General features: G+C 41.7%; 1 long non-coding RNA gene across 1 annotated transcript in view; it reads right to left on the reverse strand.

Moving 5' to 3' along the window:
• LOC106728340 overlaps positions 1-2,599 on the reverse strand; it is a 6,761-nt gene extending 4,162 nt beyond the window's left edge. Inside the window, exon 1 of the long non-coding RNA XR_001364640.1 lies at positions 2,588-2,599. This is a non-coding gene — a long non-coding RNA (uncharacterized LOC106728340). The remainder of the gene's footprint in view (positions 1-2,587) is intronic.
• Between the last annotated feature and the right edge of the window lie 6,201 nt (positions 2,600-8,800).

Below are 8,800 nucleotides of genomic sequence, written 5' to 3' on the forward strand. Positions count from 1 at the left end.
TATATATCCTTATATTAAATATATTTTATATATTAAATATATATTAAATATATATATCCTTATATTTATATCCTTATATCAAAAATAGAAGGATATTAAATGAAACGGTCCATGAAGGGGCATGACGTTTAGGGTCTCATCTCTATCTATCCTTTTAATTCTGCTATAATTTTTATCATGAACGTAAAATAAGACACAAATGAGGGGGTGGAGATGCTGGGGGCGGGGGGCTAATGGGATCAGGGTGGAGGTAGAGCCACAGCCCAGCACTGCGTCACCAGGGCAAACGCCTTCAATGCAGCTGACTTTGCTAAAGACGGGTGAAGGGGATGTTTTAGAGGCATTTACGTTCGTTGCATCTTTATCAGCCCAAGAATGAGGCCTGCCTTCCCCTCTAGGCAAATGCTTAGCCAATGGCACCCAATACACAATGGGCCCAACTTTCAGAAAATTCAAAATAAATGTGAGATCAGAACCTATAAAAACAACAAAATACAAACCCCTGTTCACACCACAAAAGGGCTAACATTTCAAAAGCATCACTACTTTTTAGAAGAGTGTATCTGTTGTGGGATTTCATTTGCAAGGAACTTTCCTAGTATACTAGTATTTAAAATAAGTAAATTCCTGAAATTTAAAATAGATGAAAATAACAAAATTTAAAACATAGTTATTCATCACTGTATTTATGGAATACTACGTTACACTTACAATGGATGGGGGCGGGGTCATCTTTATAAAAAATCAGTGCCATTACCATTATTTTTTAGTCTAAGGTTAGTTTTATGTGCTATGTAATTATCTCATAATGCTGATATTAAAATGCTAGATGTAAGAAGACATTACAATTTAAATTTGAAAAGGGAAAATGCCAATCAGTTGTTTAAAAACCATGATGGCCATGGCAGGTGTGGCTCTGCTGGTTGAGTGTCATCCCCTGCACCAAAAGGTCGCTGGTTCAAATCCTTGTGAGAGCACATACCCAGGTTTCAGGTTTGATCCCCAGTCAGGATATATGGATATGGGAGGCAACTGATCAATGTTTCTCTTTCACATCAATGTTTCTTTCTCTCTTCCTTTTCTTTCCTCTATCTCTAAAATCAATAAAAATGTATTTTTTAAAAAAAATATTTGATAGATAAGTTGAAGTCAAGCTTAAAAGCAATGGGAACAAAATTTCTGCTCAAATTGTTTTCCCCTTTGTTCCTAAATGTTTAATACTTTAACTTTTTAAACTATTGAAATGCAAAGATTTCCATTATATTGCTGAACTGGAAATTGCTGAGATCTTTCTTCAAAATTTTATTTATGAAGGAAAAAAAATTTGCATGAACCCTACACTAATTAAAGCTATAGATATATTTTTTTTTCAGGCAATGTTTGAGCCCCAAATTAATAATCTCTGCTTTAGACTGGGAATAACATAGACTCTAGGAAAAGATAAAATATACGGAAGCTGAAAGGCCCATCAACCCCCAAATAGCGTCTGTTCTCCCCTCCCTCCCCCATCCCCCCAAAGGCAACCGGAGTGTCAAGCCAAGAATGCCTTGGCAGGGAATCTGCAGGGTCTAGCTTTGCACAGGAATGACCTAGAGCGGCGGTCCTCACACAGGCCTGCGGAGGGCTGAGCCTGCTCGGCTGTTGTGGGCAGTGAGGGTTCAATTGAGCAGCTGGACCTCAAGTCTCCTGCCTTCAATCCAAGCAGCTTCATCTGTTTACATACAGGGCTTCTGAGTACAATTTTGAAGGAAAGTTTTGGATGCTACAAAATATGACCTAGAGGACGTAAAAGTGCTGAAAAGGTTACCTCTGGGTGGTTTTATTTGTTGGATCATCCATGGTTGTTTTGCTATTTTTGCTTTCTGCATCTTCTAAGTTTTCGCAAGTGAAAAAGTATTAGTTTTGTAATCAACATGCACACAGTTACATTAAAATAAAAGAATAAGCTTTGCCTACTTCTCCAAATAAAAGTGCTGAAAACAGGCTTTTCGTTGGGATCGTAGCATTTTGAACGTGAGTTGCAGTTTTCAAACACAAAGCACAGCTGTTTTGTCTCTTACTCTGAAGCTGTGAAAAAGGGAAAAGATTTTGAAAGCGGGAACAGGAAAAGGCTTGAGAAAAGTGGCTGTTATTTCTGGGCTAAAGTCTCCCTGGCAACAGTCTTCTCAGAAGCTTTGTCTTCCTGGGTGGACTTCTCAGGGTTTATGAGTGATGATTCCAGAGAATTCATGGGACCCAAAGTCAGCAGAGACCAGAAGACACTGGAGACAAAGAAGAAAGTCAAAAACGGGCCACAGATATGTGACAGACAGACGGAAGGTAGCCAGTGAAGTGTAGATGTCAGTACAGCCACACCGTCCACAGAGATATGCAAGAGGACAGGAAGACAGAGGCCACTGGGTCTGCAGCCATGCAGGTTAAGCTGAGGTTCCTGATATGCAAGAGGTCCAAAGACCTCAAGGGCTGTGGTTGAAGAAAAGTGCCACTTCAAGAAACAGTTACAGCCCTAGCTGGTTTGGCTCACTGGATAGAGCGTTGGCCTGGGGACTGAAGGGTCCCAGGTTCGATTCCGGTCAAGGGCATGTACCTTGGTTGCAAGCACATCCCCAGTAGGGGGTGTGCAGGAGGCAGCTGATCGATGCGGAAGACAGAGGCCACTGGGTCTGCAGCCATGCAGGTTAAGCTGAGGTTCCTGATATGCAAGAGGTCCAAAGACCTCAAGGGCTGTGGCTGAAGAAAAGTGCTGCTTCAAGAAACAGTTACAAAGAGCAGAAGGTGAGTTTAGTCAGCAGTTGGCCAGGGCAGGAAAACTGCAGCATTGTAAAAAACGGGTAAGAAATGACTTAGAGGTGACAAACTCTAAAGCCACCACCATTATCACCAGAATGCTAAGGCCAGTGCAAGCTTAGAACTAAATGTAACAGATAAAAAGAACAGTCATAGCTTTCCAGACTAGATCACAGATGCTCCCAGTCCAATCAGGTAAAACAATGCATAAATGCACGCATGCAATGTAAAAGGTAAGTTAAGAGATTTAAAAAACAAAAACAAGAAACTTGCATCAGAAAAGGCATAAAAACGTACATAATGGAAACTGGACCGAAGCCAGTACAGAGAGAGCCTGCATCTGCTTCACAATTAGCACACATCTGAAGCTATGGTTCTCAAAGTGTGGTTCCCAGCCCAGCAGCACCAGCAGGCCCTGGGAGCTTGCTGGAACTGCGAATTCCCAGGCTCCACCTCAGACCTACTGAATCTCCAACAGGGAGGCCCAGGATTCTGTGCCCACCAGGTGATTCTGATACACACTGAAGTGTGAGAACCATTTAGCCAGAGGCATTAAGATGACCAGGAAAATCGACCTATCAAACCCAGTATGGCAAAGGGAGGAACATCAAAAGAGAATGTCAAATATAACCAATCAAGGAAGTCAATGATGGCTAGAATGCTTACCAATCTCTCCACCCTAATTCAAGTCACCATTGCTTGTTGCCTGGACAACAATAGTTTTTTGACTATGTCTCCTGGTTTGAACCTCTGCTCCTGGTGTAATGATTAAAACTCTCCCTTTAAGCCCCTCTGGTGTGGCTCAGTGGTTGAGTGTCGACCCATGAACCAAGAGGTCACCGGTTCAATTCCTGGTCAGGGCACATGCCTGGGTTTTGAGCTCAATCCCCAGTGGAAGGCATGCAGAAGGCAGCCAATCAATGATTCTCTCTCATCATTGATGTTTCTCTCTCTCCCCCTATCCTTTCCTCTCTGAGATCAATAAAAATATTTTTTTTAAAAAGGAAAGATCTTCAGACATACACTGGAATCATAATTTACACCCTGTGATGTTACACATTTACAAAAGTGCTTTTTAAAATGACTGTTAATTGCACGGTCCTCTGGTGTTCAAATTGAGTCTTGGGGACATTTAATGAGATAGCCACAGGCTTTAAAAATCTCTCATTTATCATATGCTTGCAAGAAGATAGTTCGCATCTGGATAACTTCCAAAGATTCGCTGATGCTCTAATGGACTTGGTCTGTGAGGGAGCAGGGGTTAGATTTGATGGACTTGTTTCCCGTAACTGTGACTGGCCATTAATTGTCAGGGTTTGCTGAACTGGCAGTGTACTCACGCCTGCCAAGGCCTGCTGGGCCCAGGGCGAGGCCAGGCCCAGGGAAGGAAGGGAGGGCCAGGGTAGGAGAATGAGACCGTGGCAGCGAACTTCCTGCCTAGTCCTTTCCTGAGAGTGTTGGCTGCTGCAGTCCTAGCTGTAGCGTGTACACGCCTTTCCCCTGTTCAGTAAGGGAACAAGATGCACTTGCTGCCCTAATGGTTTCAATTCCTCACTTGCTGGCATGACCTGTTGGGGGGGGCAATCTTCCATCCCCCAAAAGTTAAGTCTCAATGTTGTAAGGGAATGAGGAAGACCTTGGGAGTGGGGTTTAGCCCCCAAGTTTAAAAATTAAAAACAAATAAATGTGATAGGTAAATAGAACTAGTTTACCACATTCCAAATAAAAATCAATGAAAAGAGAATAATTTTTATTTGGAATTATAAAAGGTCTGGGTTTTAGCCCAAACTTGCTGATATTGGATCAGCAAGTTTGGGCTAAAACCCAGACCTGGTTGGACTTGCCCCATCCTTTCTGAACCAAGCCTGCCCTCAGGAAGCTTCTGCTCTGCTCAGCCCCTCCATGCAGGATGATTCCAGAACAGACACTGACGTGGGGGAGACATTTATGAGAACAGCTTCTAGTCCTAGGGCTCAGCTGGGAAATCCAGTAGTCCACAGTACGGCACAGCCTCCAATATGAGCTTTATTAGCAACATAAGGGGAATGTTGTGGCCCACCTGCCCGACTTCTATTTCTAAGTCAATTCAGAACTTGGGCTGAGAAGATGGGTGCTATTTACTGTACCCCAAACCCGCAATAAGTTGGAATAGCTATAGTCATTTTCATGATATTTCCTAAAATCTAACATATTTCAAATTATCTTTGCATTTTATAGAAAGTTGTGCTATGTATAAACTTATTTCGAACCATTTAGCCTCACAACTTTAGCAATTTTGCTCCATTTTCATGGGTCATTTTGTTTTGCAAAGTGAAAGGTCTGGGACCAGCCTGGATGTTGTTTCTTTTTGTTGTTTGTTTGTTTGTTTAAATTTATCTTTATTGTTGAAAGTATTACAGAGACCCCCCTTCTCCCCATTGACCTCCTTCACTGGATGCTGTTTCTTTGTAGCTAATTTTTACCCTGCATGAATGTTTTAAAAATAATTTTTCATTTTTTAAAATTTCAGGTTATGCCTGAATATTATTCTCTTTTCATTGTTTTTTTTTAATTTTATTTTCTTGTTTAAAGTATTACAGTTTTTACCCTGCATGAATGTTTTAAAAATCACTTTTCATTTTTTAAAATTTCAGGTTATGCCTGAAGATTATTCTCTTTTCATTGGTTTTTTAAAAATTTTATTTTCTTGTTTAAAGTATTAGAAATAGTAGTACATATGTCTCCTTTTTTCCCCCATTGTCATTGATTTTTGTTTGGGATGTGGTAAACTAGTTCTATTTACCTATCACATGTATTTGTTTTTACTTTTTAAACTTGGGAAAATTTTATTTGATCATGGTTTGTAGTCCAGTTGTCTTTTTTTTTTTTTAAACCCCATTGTCATTGATTTTTGTTTGGAATGTGGTAAACTAGTTCTATTTACCTATCACATTTATTTGTTTTTACTTTTTAAACTTGGGAAAATTTTCTTTGATTATGGTTTGTAGTCCAGTTGTCTTTTTTTTTTTTTAAATCACAGAAGCATCTATCATTGCTGAATTAAACCTCCAATTTCTGTCCTCCATGTCAATCATCTTCTTTCTCATTTTCATCTCTGTCCTCCCTGCATTTTTGAGAATCTTTTCAAGTCCGTCTTCCACATCTCTGACTCAATGTTTACCATGTTAACTCTGCTCCTTACTAATTCTATTTCTGTTCCTGTTTCATATGTGAACATTAAATGTTTCCTGAATAAATAACAAATGAATGGTTACTGTGGGGTTTTAGTTTTCTGTTTGTTCTTTTTCCCCCCTCTCTTGTACTTCTCTTCATTTCATGCCATTGTTTCTTCGTGTCTAGTTTTTTCTGCCACTTTCTTATACCCATTTTATAGAGCCATGTCTTCCTGCATCCTAGAAGCACACCTGGTTCTTATGACAAACCATTTTTCAGAGGTCTGTCCTTCCTCCGAGTCTTCAGTGATGCTTTCTTCCTTTTACTTGGCAACACTTGCCTCCCCCAACCCCCGAGACCCATATTTCACACTATCTTCTCATGACAGAATGAGGTGAGCTCCACCAGACCGTGTGTTGCTCATACCTGCAGAGTGTGCATGTTTTCCACCTGGTCCCGCTGCAAGTGGGGTGGATTGGGTCACCTTCTCAGATCTATGCCTGACGTCCATGTGTGATGAGTTGATGCACACAATTTTTGGCTACTCCCCACTTTCTAGCAGGAGTGCACCTAACGGGAATATGCTGGAATGAAATAGAAGCCTGCCCTGCCCCACCGTGTGACTCTCAGATGTCCCGGACACATGGAGTTCATAAAGTGCAGCGGTCCCCATGTGCCGACAATGCTTCCGGAATGCTCCCACCGCAGCGCTTCACTTGTGGGAATCAAACCTCCCAGGATGAAATTCCGTCCTCTCTTACTTCCTGCCCAGTTGTTTCCTGAAAGTGTTTTATTCTGCTGAGCACAGAGAAAAAAAAGAGAATGTAAATATCTGCTATGCAGGATGGTCTTAGGCGACCCCTGTGAAAGGGTCGTTTGACCGCCAAAGGGGTCGCGACCCACAGGTTGAGAACTGCTGTTCTAGTTGATCACCAGAACAGATCACCATTTGCGTTCAAATCAACTTCTTGGGCTTTAGAATTGTGGTAAAATTCTTCCAGATTCTGGCACTGGGTTAACCAGCTGTCAACCAACACTTGGTGACAGGTTTCGAAGTGTAGGCTTCTAGAGTCAGAAGGGCACTCTTTTAGCCACTTCACGCACATTACCTCCTTTTGTCCTCATAAACTAGGATAACATGCGGCTAAGAGTCGAAGGAAGAACTGGTAAGTGGTGGCACTGAGATCTGAACCCATGATCCACCCCAGGGTCTGTGTTTTTTTTCTATTCCATGCCGTCTCCTTCCGCATTTCACCCGAGTGAAGCAGGAGGTGGGTGGGCAGGCTCCCATACATGGGCTGCCCTTTGAGTTGGGAGGTCATGATCGTGACCGAACTCTGGGTGCTCATTATGTGAATGTGTCAAGTGATGAGGATAAGAAAGGCCAAGTCACTGGTGAGCCTGGTGATATGGAGGTGCAACCTGAATGAGGAGAGCTCGAGTAGAGTGTTCAGTCTGAATTGTTCCATCTGGCCACTGGCAATGCCTCATTTCTCAGACAACTACTCAGTCAACGGTCCTGTGAGTCACCATCACAGAAAACCAAGTGTGACTATGCCACCAGGCACCAAGAACAGCAAGGCATTTGGTGTCTGGGAAGGCCCCAAACTAACACTGCCAAGATCTCTTTCCTTCTGATTTTTCAATCCATGTGTGCTTCTTGGAAAATTTAATCCACATGGGTTGGGATCACTTACACTTAACCCATCAAAATGCAGTTTTTAAGAGCCATTTGATGTCTACGAAGCCTGATGTGCTTCCTCTTTCTTTCTCTGTAAGCATAAGGCTCTAAAAGCTCATTCTTTCCCACCCTTATCCTCAATTTCTGAAGCTGGAAGTTACAGTTTGTCAATAAAAATTAAGCCTAGAAACTGAAAACAGGCAACCTCAGGCCTAACCTAGCCTATGAAAAGTGACAAGTTTGAAGGCTGGACAAATAGGTCCTCTCGTTTTCCAGAAACGTGCCCTTGCAGCTGTGGGAAGAAAGCCCGCCATGCTGCAACTTAGCCTCCTCCACAGACAGCCTCCGCCTGGCTGCGGAACACAGATGGATTCCAGACCCTTATTTTTAATTCAAAGAGAGCTCTGCCCACTTTTCTCAGGGCAGCATACTGGCCGCCCAACTTCCTGATTCATTCCAGTGAAATCCGCAGGATACCAAACCAGGATGAGTAAACTCCACATTGTTTCCATCTCACCCCTATGGGAGTGTTTCTCTGGGAAGAGCAACCCAGCCTCTTCAGGGACACCTGAAACAGCCTGAAATAGAAGGGAAATGGTGAGCATGAGCCATAGCACAGTTCTAAGTAGGAAAAGAGTGACTATATTTGTTATTTATTTCATATACTCCATTTCCCTTTTGCTTTGCTAGGTTGGTTGTAATTGCTATATTGCTTTCCAAATTAGGGCTACCATGAAATTACTAGCAGTCCTTCAAAAGCAAACCCAAATCCAGGGTGAATTGTTCCATAGTCTGAGATTCTATTTTAAGTTAAAGGGAATATATTGATAGAAAACACTATGGTGATTTTTCAAGAAATTAAAAATAAAAATGACCATATGATTCAGCAATTCCACTTTGGGGTATATATTGAAAAAAATGTCTTAAAGAGATATTTTGCACCAATGTTCACAGCAGCATTATTCACAAAAATGGTAGAAGCATCCCAAAGTGTCTAATGACAGATAAATGGATAAACAAAATGACACACACACACACACACACACACACACACACACACACTAATATTATTTAGCTTTAAAAGGAGAAAAACTCTGACACGTCCTCCAACATGGATGAATCTTGAAGACATTATGCTAAATAAAGTCAACCACAAAAAGAACAACGCTGTCTAATTTC

The sequence above is a fragment of the Myotis brandtii genome, unplaced genomic scaffold, assembly GCF_000412655.1.
Source record: "Myotis brandtii unplaced genomic scaffold, ASM41265v1 scaffold596, whole genome shotgun sequence".
Classification (NCBI taxonomy): Eukaryota; Metazoa; Chordata; class Mammalia; order Chiroptera; family Vespertilionidae; genus Myotis; species Myotis brandtii.